The sequence below is a fragment of the Pinus tabuliformis genome, chromosome 3_1 (genome assembly GCF_031772625.1).
Source record: "Pinus tabuliformis cultivar Carrire ecotype Pingquan chromosome 3_1, CPIR1, whole genome shotgun sequence".
Classification (NCBI taxonomy): domain Eukaryota; kingdom Viridiplantae; phylum Streptophyta; class Pinopsida; order Pinales; family Pinaceae; genus Pinus; species Pinus tabuliformis.
In genome coordinates this window covers 880,063,991-880,079,621 of record NC_142301.1, presented here as the reverse complement: position 1 = coordinate 880,079,621, position 15,631 = coordinate 880,063,991, and the positions used below count along the sequence as shown (strand labels likewise).

The following is a 15,631-nucleotide window of genomic DNA, read 5'->3' as shown; positions in this document are numbered from 1 at the left end:
TGTCACATTATGACAAGGATTGTCTCACCATGAAAATAAACCATGTTTATTTTAGTTTTCCTAATATTTATATTAGGATTTACCAATGTTGAGTTTATAATATTAGTCCCTTGGGTTTAATATTATTTTCTTGGGTTCATAATCCCTTGGGGTTTTAGTACTAATCCTTTGGGTTTACTATTAACTTGGGTTTATAATATCAATCAAGGTGAGCTTTATTAATCTTTTGTGTTTATAATATCAATCCCTTTTGCTTCTTGATCCCTTAGGTTTTTAATATTTATGCCTTGGGTTCACTAATTCCTTGAGTTTATAATATTAAACGGTTGGGTTTATTAGTTCCTTGGGTTTATAATATTAATCCCTTTTGTTTAATATTATTCCCTCGGGTTCATAATCCCTAATATTAATTAATATTAATATTACTAATATTACTAATATTATTATGAGTTTATACTATTATAATACTATTAATATAATAATCATAAATATATAAATATATAAGAGTATCATTGTTATTATCTATATAGTTATTAATAATCATAAATAATTGATTTTTGAAAAATTACACATAATAATTCACTTATCACAATTCTAATTATTATTGGATCATGGTTGTTATAATGAGTTAATATTATAATAATAATAATAATATAATAATAATATTATAATAATAATTTAATATAATTGTTATTATTATTTTTATAATTTTATATTATTATTATAATTATATAATAAAAATTATATTATTATATTATTATAATAATAATTATATTATTATATTATTATGATAATATAATGATAATCTAATATTATTATGAATTATTATTATTATTAATTAATATTACTAATATTATTATGAGTTTATATTATTATTATATTAATATAGTAATCATATAATAATATATATAAATATTTATATTGTTCTTATTATTTATATAGTTATAATAATCATAAATAGTTGGTGTTTAAAAAGATACCCATAACAATTATTAATGTGGTTGATATAAGCCTATCGGTCTATATCAACCACATTGGAAAATGTGGTTGTATATATGTTTCATGTACGCCTATGGGCGTATATCAACCACATTGGTAAATGTGGTTGTGCTAGTTGATAATAGAATACCGAACATGCCTTGGTAGAATTGCTGAGATTGCCTACTGAAGTTGATACTTGCTATTTGCATGTAAATCATCTATGGATACATCTTAGGGTAGTGCAAATCTGAGTTCAAAAGATTATTTGTAGCATTATAAACACCTTTTACTTTTCAACAGGAATCCATTTACAGAACTTGGAACAACAAGTCTAGAAAAAAAAAATCATTAGGACCTAGTTATGATATTTATTTGTTAAATTTTGAAACAAGTTGTTCAGAAATGATGATGTATTAAGTTGGTTCAAACAAACTAAAATAGTGTATTTCTTACAATGAGGATGGCATAACAGATCTATGTCACTTTGCAACTACTCACTCCTTGCTACTCACTCGCATATCAGGTCCTAGTCCTCCCCATATATAATTCCTAAAAAATTAACCAATGATAAGTAGATCCTTACATCTCAGGTCTTAGTCCTCCCCAAAATTCCTAAAAAAATAACGAGTGGGAATCCTGTAGAATATTGCCTTCTGCAACTTATAAAATTTCCCAAATGTTGAGCAGTGCAACAAAGCACACCAGAAACTAGTGTTCTCCAAATTCAGAAACTAGTGTTCTAAGTTGCCTAGAGTGAGGTTATTGCAAAAGCACTAGAGGATTGATTATCGATCTCTGAAGGAAACATGAATGTTGTAGGGTAATTGAAACCTAGAACAGAATCAGGAGATAAAGAGAAAAGAAGCAAGACGCCCTTTGTCTCATACTGCAAGTAGGCTAGGATTCTACCTAAAATCGTAACAAATTAAGATTGTTTGTTGTTGATGGATTTTTTGTGAGTGAAGTCCATGAAATACCATGCAAGATAGTTTTTTGGACAATGAAGAGGTGAAATCTTACAAGTTAATATCATTGAAGTAGAAATATTTTAGAGACAAATTCTGTCTCAAAATGTTTGTTTATATTAACATCTACCCTTTTAAAGCCTTCAATACCTATGAAGCTATTAAAATTAGATACAAAAAATTTGATATCGTAAAATCCAAAACTGAGAGGAATAAGAAATTTCATAACTGAGCTATCCGACTATAAATGAGAACTTATCAAATCTCTTTTAAAGGAGTAGTCTATAATGCAACTTTTTGGAGATTCCAATCATCTGAAAAGCGCACTATTCTGGCCAACCACCCAACTGGCTTTTCCCTCACCTCCGTCACGTCGTCGGAACGTGAAGTCCGTTACCTCCGTCACCGTCCCCAGAAGCTAGCTCCCACCTCCATTAACTTCGCGCAGTCACTGCCAACTCCCAACATTAACTTCACCATGCTTCACCGGGCCAACTCCATTTGAATTTTCCTCCCCAGCATTCCATCCCTTGCTACTCTACCTGTACCCAGAATTTTCGTTGCATCTGCTCAAGTCAGAAGAATTACTTCGCTACTGAGTTCCTCCGCATATGCTCAAGTTAGAATAACTACTCCGCCATCGTCTTCATGAGATTTGAATGTCCAAATTTTCCTCCATTAAAGGTCAGGAAAGTCTACATCCAAGATTTATTCTACAGCTACACAACATTCTATTCATCATGATGTATAGAAGTTTCTAATGTTTTTAAGGTATCTCTTATGCGAGTTGCTCAGACTAAAGGTAAAAGAGTAAATGCAAGCCTGTATTCCCAGTAACACAGCATTTTTGTTCTATAATAACATATTTTCTCTTTCTCTGAAATTTTGTGGAGCTGTAACTTGGAGTCCATGCAATTACTCAGCTGATTAATACACTCATTACTCAACTGATTACATAACAACTAATAATTAACAGTTTCATCCATTATTTATGGTACTAAATCATTGTAAAGAGTTTATTTTCAATCCATAAACGACATGAGCACTGTAGCATAGAACACAATTTCATGACACTGGCATTCATTATGGCCCAAGTTGAACTCTACACCAATTCTCTTGCAATGTATGCAACTAGCTCTGCCCTTTTTAATGAATGCATTACTTTCTCATTCATCTTGGAAAGAGTCATGCTGAAGTAATTCATCTACCATGCAAAGCACCATGAAATTTCTGGTGTGTGATTTATATTTTAAATGTGTCACAAATTATAGACTACTCCTTATCTATAAACTAAAACAGAATTGTCTTTGCAAGATTTCTAGAACTGTTGAAGTCTTCCAATTAGGTATTAGTTGAGATGATGATTAATTTTTTGCCTTGAAAATTGGGATTTCTACCATTTCTCTCCATTTGTCCCTTAATTGTTGATATTCATACCTTTGAATTCGAATAAATCTTCAATCTATTATTTCTTTTCCATAAAATTCCCCAATTCTACCACATATATTTTCATTACCCTGAAATTGTTGGATTTGACTTTTGTTGGTTGATTTCTTTCCTTCATATATGGAAACAAATTTCTACCTCATAATACTCTGCCAATTGAATCCTTTGACTACTGATTCAATATCCTTTATTCTTACTCCAACAAAGCTAACAAATATCAAGACTTGAATTCTATCAATTTCAGATAGTAAATAATAGAGAAAACTTGCAAATTGATGCCAACCGATCTCTTGTTAACATGAACTTGCACCCATCTCCTTCAAAAAATGTGAAAGGAAGATTAATCCAATTTACTAGTGAACCATTAACATGAAAATATACTCCATATATAAATTTAACCTAGAAAATAGTGATGATAATTAAAACAGTTGCAAGAACTCCACTAACTGAAAAATAAGAAATAAGTACAAAAATAAAACCAACTATGAATTTACAATTTTTTCTTCACTTGACAAATTCTTTGAAGGTCACACTAAATCCTTTGAGTAGGGGTATTAAGACCAATTTTTTAAGAATATTGAGCATTGTTTGTCGCTGCTTGTCCTAAAGAGTTGGCTGGCCTAAAATGTGATGTTTATTGTTCTTTTTAATGTGAATCGCTTCTTGTTCTTTTTAATGTGAATCCCTTATAAATTGGAGAACTTCAAGAATTGATAATTCATTGTTTGTATGCAGTGTTTCTCTATCCCTGGTGCCCTATGTAGATTCCCTTGAAACCCTTGTTTGCTTCCTGAATTTCTTACTTAGATAATTATCTCACCTATTATGTGAGAAATCTCTCCATATATGAAATATTACACAAAGATAAAATTATTGAAACTTTAGCACACAACCCCTGATTATTGTTTCAGTGACGATCATTTAGCATCTAACTTCTCTATATGAGGCCAAATCATCAAATTCTTGTTTTGATTTGATAATTTTTCTGTATACATTCTTGCAAATTTGTTGGCACAAATCTGGTAAATTATGGCGTTAGATAAGTAATCTTGGAACTTCTGTGTATTGGGCTATCACATTGATCATCAACTCACACCTAGACAACCATTTGACACTTGTGAACTTAGCAGTTCTACTCCAGAGTTTGAAATTTCCTTGGAAACATTTGGCAGCTCTGTGGACAAGTGTCATTCAAACACTTGGTTGTTCATTAAATTCTTGCTTGATGATATGTGACTTTTTGGAGATTCACATATCATATCATATGACAACATGAGGCCCACAGTTACATTGTCAAATTTGTACAGCGTTCACAACATCATTTCCGTGGGGCGGTGAGCTTTGTCATTGATGTTTTTGTACTACAAACTAGAAGAATGTGGGGTTCTTGCTCAATAAATAGTGTAGAATATTTTCGTTTGACATTTCACCTTCTTTCTTCCATATCTGTCAATGAAGGGGACCCACGACAATAGTCTACTTGTAAATGTAACTATTTATTCTCTTTTAAAACTTCAGTTGTTAGATTTAACTTCCTAATATGTTTCCACATTTTTTGCAGACATTGAGACAACATGGAAAAGAAGTGGAAGACTATTATGGGCCTTGAGGTGCAAGACCCTAAAGAGAAAATCATATTTTCTAGTAAAGATTTAGTTTGGTCTGAAGTATACAAGACAAACATGAATATTGACCACGTTACAAAAATTCCTAAACTAAGAATTAATGATTTTATTCAAGGAGAGGAATCGAATCCAAATGCTCCATGTTCCTTCCAGTGTCAAAAAAGAAAAACTCCAAGCTCAAGGCATAGTGATGCCTTACTATGGGAACTATAAATATTTTAGAAAAGCCTTGTTTACATGTTGATATTAAAACAATGCTTTATCATTTGTCATATGTGTTGACATTTCAAAATTTATTTTGTAGTTATACTTGTTCATATGGCCCAGAGGACAAGAGAGAAGAATGGAAAACCAAACCAAGGCATTCAATTGTCAAAAAGAGGGGTTGCCAATGCCATTTTATTATAAAGGTCATGGTTCAAGATCCCAACGTTGCAATAATAACATACAACATGTATGATCATGAAGATGGGCAAGGATGGCCTTGTCATGAAAAACATGACACTTTAGGTAATGATGGTCCTCAGAGGAAGCCAAGACTTTCAAGAGACATGATTTCTTATTTAGAAAGTTGTTTTTTCCTTCAAGTGCCAATTGACTCTGTTTATAAAATGCATATTAAGAAATATGTTGACATACATGCCACAGCTCGGGTTAGGGATTTTTTCTTACGCAGAAAAGATATTGTAAACATCTACAATCGTCTGACAAAATAAAATTACCAACTGCATAGGAAAGATGAAATGAGTGTGAATCTCTGGTATGAAAAACGCCATAATGATTTCTTCTTCTACCAGAAGTCCAATGGTGGAGAGATCCCTTTTATCGCTGGAATACAAACAAAATGGATGTTGGAAACTATGGTCAAGTTATCCCATAATAGCTTGATAGCCATGGACTCAACATTCAGTACAAATAAATATGGAGTGAGTATTTTTGCAATGATAGCTTTAATGAATCATTTTGGTTATAATGATTCAATATGATTATTTACTTAAAATTAACTTCATTTTTTTTAATATGACAGTATCAGTTGTACACGCTTGCAGTGTTTGATGAGCAAAAAAGTGGGTTTCCAGTCGCATGGGTGGTGATGTCACGTAATACATCACAAGATATATGTGTTTTCAGCTTCGTCTTGACTGGAAGGTCAATGCCTTTATGGTTGATGATGCATTGGCTGAAATCATTGCTTTGAGGTAACATCAATATTCTTATTTGACATTGCAAGTTGCATTCATTCTAAATATTTCTGACTTAAAATGAATTAAGTTTGGCAGAAGAATCACCATATGTGAAGTGATCTTGTGTATTTGGCATGTAAGGTGGGCATGGCTAAGGAATGTTAATCGGTTGGCCAACAGTTCAAAAAAAGAAAAATAGATGTTCAATGAACTTGGTTATATCATGAAAAATGTTTCTAATGATGAAGTGGATAATGTAATCAATGGTTTTTTCACCAAATTTGTAACCGAGGAGAAGTTTTTGGACTATTTCCACAAGAATTGGATTGCTGGTGAAAAGATGCGTAAGTTTGCATACTTTTTTTTTAGTTCATACATTTTTTATTTTATAACGACAAGATATATTTACTAGTTCGATTTTTACATTTAGGGATGTGGGTTAAAGGCTGTCGAGATTTTCCTCATGCAAATCAGGAGACAAATAATGTTGTGGAGTCATACCACGGTTATCTCAAGACAACCTTTCTATGTGATAGATGAAAGAAATGTTCTCATAGGATGGATTGGCTATTCTATACTCCAATAAAAGATGTTGAGCCATGTTATCAATTCAAGGAAATTCTGAAAAAAGAAGGATATTTGAACAACCACAAGAAAGAGATGCAACTTGAATCATCAATGGAAAAGGCTAGAAGAATTCCAGATAGTGATTGCAGGCCTCATGAGAGCATATCTCACGCTTATTGGGTGAGGAGTCAAAGTAAACCTAATAAGCAATATCTTATCATATGGCATCACACAATTTTTATCAGTTGTGATTGCCCATGGTCTATTTGTGGAAACATTTGCAAGCATGCCATAAAGGTAGATTGGTTACATTCCTCCTTAATGGATTCAGACACTTTATTGGATCTTGATACCACACCTAATACATTGAATTCCCCTCCTGAGATAAGTATAGAGGCACCAAACCTTGATGTAGGTACTAGCACAACTATTATGGATGATGAAAATGTTGAAGACCTTAATTTGTTGAGAGAGGAGTTGTTTGGCTATCTAGACCTGTTTCGGAATAGTCGTCCTTCTATTGTGAGCTAGACAAAACAATTGATTGATTTGGCTCAAAAATTTATGGATGATGTTAATGATCTTCATATTATGGATTATGACTTCACCCTTGGGTTGGGTGCTAATGAGTCATCTTTGAAGAGGAAGAAGATTTTCCTTAGTCCTAAAAAGAAAAATAAAAGAAGAAAAAAAATGCCAGTTTGGATATTGATTTGAATATCCCTGCATCTGAAGATGAACCATTTCAATTTCAACACCTCAACAGGCGTGGTCATCCTCACTCTAAAAATGCATCCTCTACTTTCCCAAGTAAGTTCTATAGAGAGATTAGATGATATGTGTTTTCTCTTAACTATGAGCATTGGTTGTTGTTGATGTTGTTAATGTAGTGTTTGAATGTTTGCAGGGGTGCACCACCCAAATATTGTGCCTTCACTTGAAGCATGTAGACAGAAGAACCATCGCTCTATTTATCACATGATTCAAGGTGAATTTGATGGGACACCTAATGATGTAGTCTGTATTCTGATGCCTCTATAAATTACCATCATATTATTTGCTCTGATGTAAATTACATTGTTATCTTACAGATACAACATCTTCTTTAATGGATCGCCCTCCATCCGAACATGATTGGCTCATTGGCAACTCCCAAATTGGTGATTTTCCAGGTTTGTTGCTATGCTTTCTCTTAACTATGTGCACTAGTTGTTATTGATGTTGTTAATGTAGTGCTTGAATGTTTGCAGGGGTGCACCATCCCTCTATTTATCACATCAATCAAGGTGCATTTGATGGGACACCTAATGATGTAGTTTGTATTCTGATGCCTCTATAAATTAACATCATATTATTTGATCTGATGGAAATTAAATTGTTATGTTACAGATATAATAGTTTCTTTAATGGATCTCCCTCCATCTGAACATGATTGGCTCATTGAAAACACCCAAATTGGTCATTTTCCAGGTTTGTTGCTATGTCGTTTCTCTTATTTGTGTGCACTGGTTGTTGTTGATGTTGTTAATGTAGTGTTTGAATGTTTGCAGGGGTGCACCATCCCAATATTGTGCCTTCACTTGAAGCACATAGACATAAGCATCATCCCTCTATTTATCATCAAGGTGCATTTGACAGGACACCTAATTTATGTAGTTTGTATTTTGATGCCTCTATAAATTAACATCATATTATTTGCTCTGATGGAAATTGCATTGTTATGTTACAGATACAATAGCTTCTAAAATGGATCTCCCTCCATGTGAACATGATTGGCTGATTGACAACACCCAAATTGGTCATTTTCCAGGTTTTTTGTTATGCCTTTTCTCTTATCTGTGTGCACTGGTTGTTGTTGATGTTGTTAATGTAGTGTTTGAATATTTGCAGGGGTGCACCATCCCCATATTGTGCCTTCACTTGAAGCATGTAGATAGAAGCACCATCGCTCTATTGATCACATGAGTCAAGGTGCATTTAATGGGATCCCTAATTGATATAGTTTTTATTTTGATGCCTGTATTAATTCACATGATATTATTTGGTCTGATGGAAATTGCATTGTTATCTTACAGATACAAAAACTTCTTCAATGGATCAACCTCCATCCGAACATGATTGGCTCATTGACAACACCCATATTGGTGATTTTCCAGGTTTGTTTCCATGTTTATGCTATTAGTTTTCTCTTAAATTGTGTAGTGGTTGTTGTTGCTGTTGTTAATATGGTGTCTGAATGTTTCTATATTGAACTAGGACACAAAATAAACCAGCAAGGCTGAGGAAAAGACATAAAGGTTAACCAACTTGTAGGCTTCTCAAACAAGTTGTGAGAGAAAATTTAGCTTCTTCTTCTTTAATCTCCCACATACCAGCATTCGTGTCATGAATGTCATTGCAGTTGATGATGCTAGGTTGTTGAGGATTCTTGGTGTAGTGACCAACTTTTGTTAGGTGTGATTCTTATATATGAGGAGTTGGTTGTTAGGGTTTTCTTGGTTTCGCTGGCTAGGGTTTGAAATTGTTCCAACTTGTGATAAGTTGCAAGTATGTGCATGTACTTCATCTTTTCTATATAAATAAAGTGTTTCAATTGTCCAATAATCAAGTACTTGCATATTTGATTATGAGATTGTCTTCTCTTTCTTCATTGGGTAATTTCCAACACTTTTTTTTATAATGACAATTTCACATGATAGAATGCAATAAGTCATTATATACAACAAAGACTGCAATGCCTCTTGCACCTGAAGCACTTCTTATATAAAAGGGAAGTAGCTGATATGTATGGTATATGTAAACTTGAAGATGTGTCTCTTTGACAAAACTTTTTTTGTTTTTGGTTTAAAAATAAATCAACTTTACCAATACATTTATTAATGGTTATTGCTGTACATGCTCATATTTCTTCAAAATGGAGTTCTTCTGTGGTATTTTCTAAAAGAAAATTCATGTGTCTATACTAAAGCGAGTTGCTGGACCTGTACATAATTTCTGGGCAAATTCAAACATTTGAAGGTGACATATGCATACTCCTATATATGCATTGTCCATGTGGAAGGTGCTAATACTATTGATATTTTATCTTAATTAAAGCAACACTTATATGTAGTCATATATCTCTTATTTTCTCATTGATATTTCTCAATCTATCCCTCAATTGTTGGCTGCCCCATGGGTTATCAGTGGTATGTGTATTTTCATCTTTAATAGAAGTGATCTTGGCATGTTCAAAATTCTTGCTACCGTATGGATTTTATGTTATTTGTGTTATATTGAAGTATATTTGGCATATATGTTCATTTTACCTTCCTCTTTGCATAAAAAGCTCAAACAGTCACCTACAACAGTATGTAAACCAACACTTTGACAAAATATCAAAATGGCTAGAATCGTATAAACATATAATATCAATGGTCATATTTCTTTAGGATGGAGTTTTTTTGTGGTATTTTCTAAAATAAAATTCATGTGTCTATACTAAAACAAGTTGCTGGACAGTGTTCTGCAAAGTAGAATCTGTGTTAAATAATCAAGCTCAAAGCAATTGGATTAGCACAAGAAACATTCCAGGTGTTATTTGATAAAAGGGAAAGCATGTGTGTTCAATTGTTTAAAATAGTTTCCAAAAGTAGACAATGACATCGATGAAGATGAACACAAAGAAAAAGTAAGACAAGACTTGGGAAATCAAAATTAAGCATTCAAATAGGCACATATAAAATTTTTGATATTTGATTTGGTGAACCTCTCACAATGACTTGTTCAAGGTATGGTACAAATGTTCCCATCCATATTTCCCTTGCTTGGGCTTGGGTGTTTCTTGGCTTCAAAAAAAGTGAGAACTAGTTGAAGGAACTTTTCAGTGTGTTGTCAAAGCAGCGGAGGCTAACTGTGATGCCATTCTTCCCATGTCCTTCTTTGTTGAACAACCCAGCAAACCCAATGTTTGTGCCTTGATTCTAAGCACTGTGATTGCCTAGAATAAGCTAAGGGGAAAATAGAGTGATTAGGGGGCTCCTTGTTGCACAAATCTGCCACTTTCATTTCAACCTTTTGGACTTGGACTGTTCTGCAAGTGAATATTTACACAGTTCAGGGTACAGACATACCAATAAAAAAAATGTTCACTTCGTGCCTTGCTACGAAGTGCTTCATTTTTTTTGTTCCAAATCAAGTAGAGGAGTTTTATCCTAAGAAGCTACCACTTTGCTTTAAATTCAATGAACAAAAGGAGTTTGTCACTTTTTAACGTGATTTTCTAGGAGATGCCTATTGGGAGTATCTAGCTACAAAGTTTAGATCCAATTTTGGGTGTCATATATCTTCTCATTGTAGCCCACAAGTTATATACCTGAACTGTTAAGTTTAAAGGAACTAGAAATGCAAAGTCTCTGGTTCAACTATTTCATGGAAAAAAAATTAGCAACTAACAATCGACATGCACGCATTCTCAAAGCAGGTGGCGTGCTCTGGAAAATCTCTGTTTGTTCAAGGTATCCAACATGAAACTGTGAAGTCATTGTTGAAAGTCGCGCCAAATTATTTCTCTTTGCACCTAGAAGCTGCACATTACAAGCTGGCATTTTAGCCAGTGAAGAGAGACCCCCTGCAATACCCATCAATTTCGCTGCAACCCCACTCCTTGAAATAACAGAAAAATTGGGGGCAATGTATCCCATCCTACTCTCAACAAAATCCAAAACCTTATTTTTTGTTGCATCAAGTGCAAGCGCTCTATCACAGGCATCTAAAGTCTTTTGCAAGTTTTCTTCTAATAGAGGCTTACCACTAGTGGTAGATGCAGTGACAGAAACAACCATAATGATTGTTGAAGGTAAAAGACCCTCAAGATCAACCAGAGTTAAATCGATCTCATTTCCAATTTTCTTTACAACTGGAGCATAATCAATTGGATTGTGTACAAGAGATTCTAACTAAGGAAACTTCAACCATGAGTAAAGGGATAACCATGAGTGTAACGACTTATGATGGTTCTACTTATCTTGTCATGAATTAATTGCTTAACTAGGTGAGATAAATTGGATTAGGTGTTGCATTTGGGTTGTTGGTGTGACAAGGGGTTTGGCGGGGTATTATGGTTGGAATTTTTTGGTGCAAGACTCATATAAGTTAGATGAGTATGAAATTATTTGGTGTGGTAGTGATTGCATGCCCATAATACATGAGACAACTTTAGATTGGAATGTGACACCAATACATGTGAGATAATTACATTAATGGAAAATGTAGAAATTGAGGTGAAGTTCGAGTTGGTGGTTTAATGAAGGCAATAAGTGCATAGACATAGCTAGATGTGTGGTGACCAAGGTGAGAACATTTTATAAGAAAAACCTTGGCCACATTTGTTTGGGTTAGACAAGACCACCAGTAGACCATTGTGACTTAGATGAAATTCTTTCAATCAGCAAGTTCAAGTTTTCATATTACCCTTCATAAAATTTTATAAATATTCTATTGTTGATCACATTGGAATGTCATAGTTGCCAACCAATCTCTTTCTGTTTTCAAGCTTCAAGGCTTCTCTGTCATTGGTGGTTTCTTTATGAGTTCTTTTAGGTAACCATCTAATCAATGGTGATTGGTTGAAAAAGAGAATCCATTTTGATATCCTCTCCCTAGAAATGCAGACAGAGGTAAGTAGAAGAGAAGGGAAGGTCCTAAACATTCACATGTTCTGTTCCAATAAGTCAGGATTGCTTCTATCCACAATCGAGGCTCTGGATGGACTTGGTCTTGATGTTAAGCAAGCAATCTTAAGTCGCCTCAATGGATTTTCACTAGATGTATTTCGAGCAGAGGTAATGTAATGTTTCAATTGATTACCCATTAAACTGCAATAGCTCCTAGTCTAACCCTATTATTTTGCACATTGTGATCAACAATCCACTGGGGAAGATGTTACAGCAGAGGAGATCAAAGCATTGCTATTGCAGACTGTAGACAATTAAGATGGACTGTAGTAAACATAACTTACTACACATCTTCAAATGCCCCATCTACTAAAAACCATAATATCATTTCAGTTAGAATTCAGAATAGAACACATTAAATTCCCATGGTGGAATCCCTCTCTCCATATGGATTCTGATATAGAAGATGAAGCAGAGTTACATTACATATTAGGCTGACAATACTCTGAGAACCTGTGCCAGGGGTTGGCTGAGACAGCCTTGAAGCTATCCACATATCAAATTGTTTAGAGTATGTTAGTATAGTCATGTCATAGCAATCTGAATTGATAACCTTCAATGTACTCATGTGAAGGCCAACATTTTGGTAGTTTTTTTCCATGTTACACATCACAATGAACATTTACTCACAAAATTCTAGTTGTAGGATTAATACCTGTGATCCTTATTCCAACAGAAATTATGTAGTAGCTGCTAGTCATTTTAGAAGTAGTTGGTTTCTTTATTTTCATAGTCTCCCTAATCCTCTATTCACTGCATATTCCTTAAAATTCAATCACTCCTACAAGAATTTCCCTGTGTGTGTATATATATATATATATATATACAAGAAAATAATAACATGAACGAGTTAATGGATTCCATGGTTAAAGATATGGAGGAGGACACATTGAATTTAGTCTCTGCTATTAAATTACAACCCCCTTCCTGTTGGGTAAGTTTTTAGCATTTCTTGCTGATTGTTGATATCATCAGTTTGTTTCAGAGTTTCATGGTGAGAATCATTTGGATTTGAGTTGGCCTTGGATGAGGAAGCAATTGGATCCTTAAATTTATTTGTATCGCTTATCTTAAAATCTCAACACAATTAAAGGTTATGGTTTCCGAATTTAATGATTTTCCCAAATATGGTAGATACTATACCAAGAATATAACCACCTCTAGTTTTTCATAAATTAAAACAGTGATTATATTTAATAATAAGCAAGAACCTACAATTGACAAGAGGCTTTTGTGTTTAAAACTTATAAAACTTGGCAAATGAATCACATAGAAAAAAGGATTTTAATCCAAATTATTTACTATACAAAAGACATCACCGCCAGTCTCCAGATCGATTCCACGCGAACAAAACATGGAGCAACATGGCCATACACGCACTGTAACCCATAAAACCTTCGAAGGCTACAACATTAGCATCAAAGTCACACAAAAGAACCCAAAATCACGAAACCCAGGCCAGTTTACAATCAAATCAGGCACATTCGTATTCATGGCTATGGATGCTTAAAAATACGCCAAAACCCAAAAATTCAAATGCCACTAGAACTTCTTTGAACCTTTAGCCTTCTCTGGCGTCTTTTCTCCGACCTTCTTGGGAAAGAGCACCTGGTGAATGTTGGGAATTATGCCTCCATGAGCTATGGTGACTTTCCCTAAAAGCTTTCCCTATTCATCGTCATTTCTCACAGCTAGCTGAATATGGCGGGAAATTATCCTATTCTTGTTGTTGTCTCTGGCAACATTTCCTGCCAATTCAAGAACCTCAGCTGCTAGGTATTCAAGCGCAACTACAAGAAAAATTGGGGCTCCAATCCCAACCCTCTTGGCATATCTGCCATTCTTCAAATATCTGGCGAGCCTTCCAACAAGAAATCGAAGGTCGGCCTTGACTGATTTCGTGACGGGCTTTTTCTTGGATCCTCCCTTTCGGCCCCCTGCACCCTTCCCTGACTTAGTAGAGGTTTCCATAGGTAGCGCTCTATCAATTTATAGAAATCCATGAGTTACAAAGTACACAATAATGCAGATGCTATGAGGCAAAGACACATAGGTCAACCACCTCTAGTTTACCAAAAGCCAACAACCTTCAATGGCTCACAGAATCAAATATCACATCCACCTAAAGCGCCATCGAGGCACTCTGTCTACCTTTTCATTCGCATTATGGATGATATATTCAAAACTGAGAAAACCCATATGGTGAACAAAAGATGAAATAGGAAATGACTTGAACAATACTCAAATAAATTTAGCCTTAATTGTAACAATGTATTTATTTATCCCACTGCTACAGCTAGCAGAGATGGCCTTTCAGAGCTTGGAAATGGTTTGATTTTCCCTTGCAAAGGCATTTCTATGCCACAGTGCTCGGTGGTCAGGCTCTGGGAAAGGGCGGGGTAGCAGGGGATGCAGTCAGGCTCCCATTTTGCGCACATCCTGAAATCATTGCAGTCCACGGCACCACGTCTCGTTCAGGCATTTTCTCAAACATTTCCAAAGCCTCCTCAACTTGCCCATTCTGCACAAATCCTGCAACCATGGCCGTCCGAGTGACCATATCTGGCTCAGGTATCTCCTTAAACAGCTTGAACGCTTCACCCACCTATCCATTCTGTGCATACCCAGCAATCATCACTGTCCATAAAACCACATTTTGCTCGCTCGGTGGTCAGGCTCTAGGCAAGGGTGGGGTAGTAGGGGATGCTCTGGTTCACATGAATTTTTCAAATCAAGTTGGCATGGTTGCCATACGATCGTTAAGGCATTGGCGGGGTTGGTGAAGTTGAAACAAGTAGTCGACGGAGGTGATGAAGACGGAGGTGAGGGAAAAGCCAGTTGGGTGGTTGGCCGGAATAATGCGCTTTTTGAATGATCAGAATCTCTGAAAAGTCACATTATAAACTACTCCTCTTTTAAAATCTTGATAAAATTGTGATCAAACACTGATTACAGACTAGTATCCATTTTGATGCTAAGAGAAGACATCCCATAAACCAAGTAGGTCTCAAGGATATTAAAAGAAAACATGAACAAAAGGAACCTTGGAGTCCAAGGACATATTCTTCATGATAAAGAAAATCAATCTAATGAAATCTAATCAAGATTGTTTAAAACAGTTTAGTCAAAATCATTGGGTTTTTATGAGT

General features: G+C 34.7%; 1 pseudogene; it reads right to left on the bottom strand.

Moving 5' to 3' along the window:
* Positions 1–14,024: 14,024 nt before the first annotated feature.
* On the bottom strand, positions 14,025–14,463 carry LOC149190409 (putative histone H2A.1; annotated as a pseudogene).
* Positions 14,464–15,631: the final 1,168 nt, after the last annotated feature.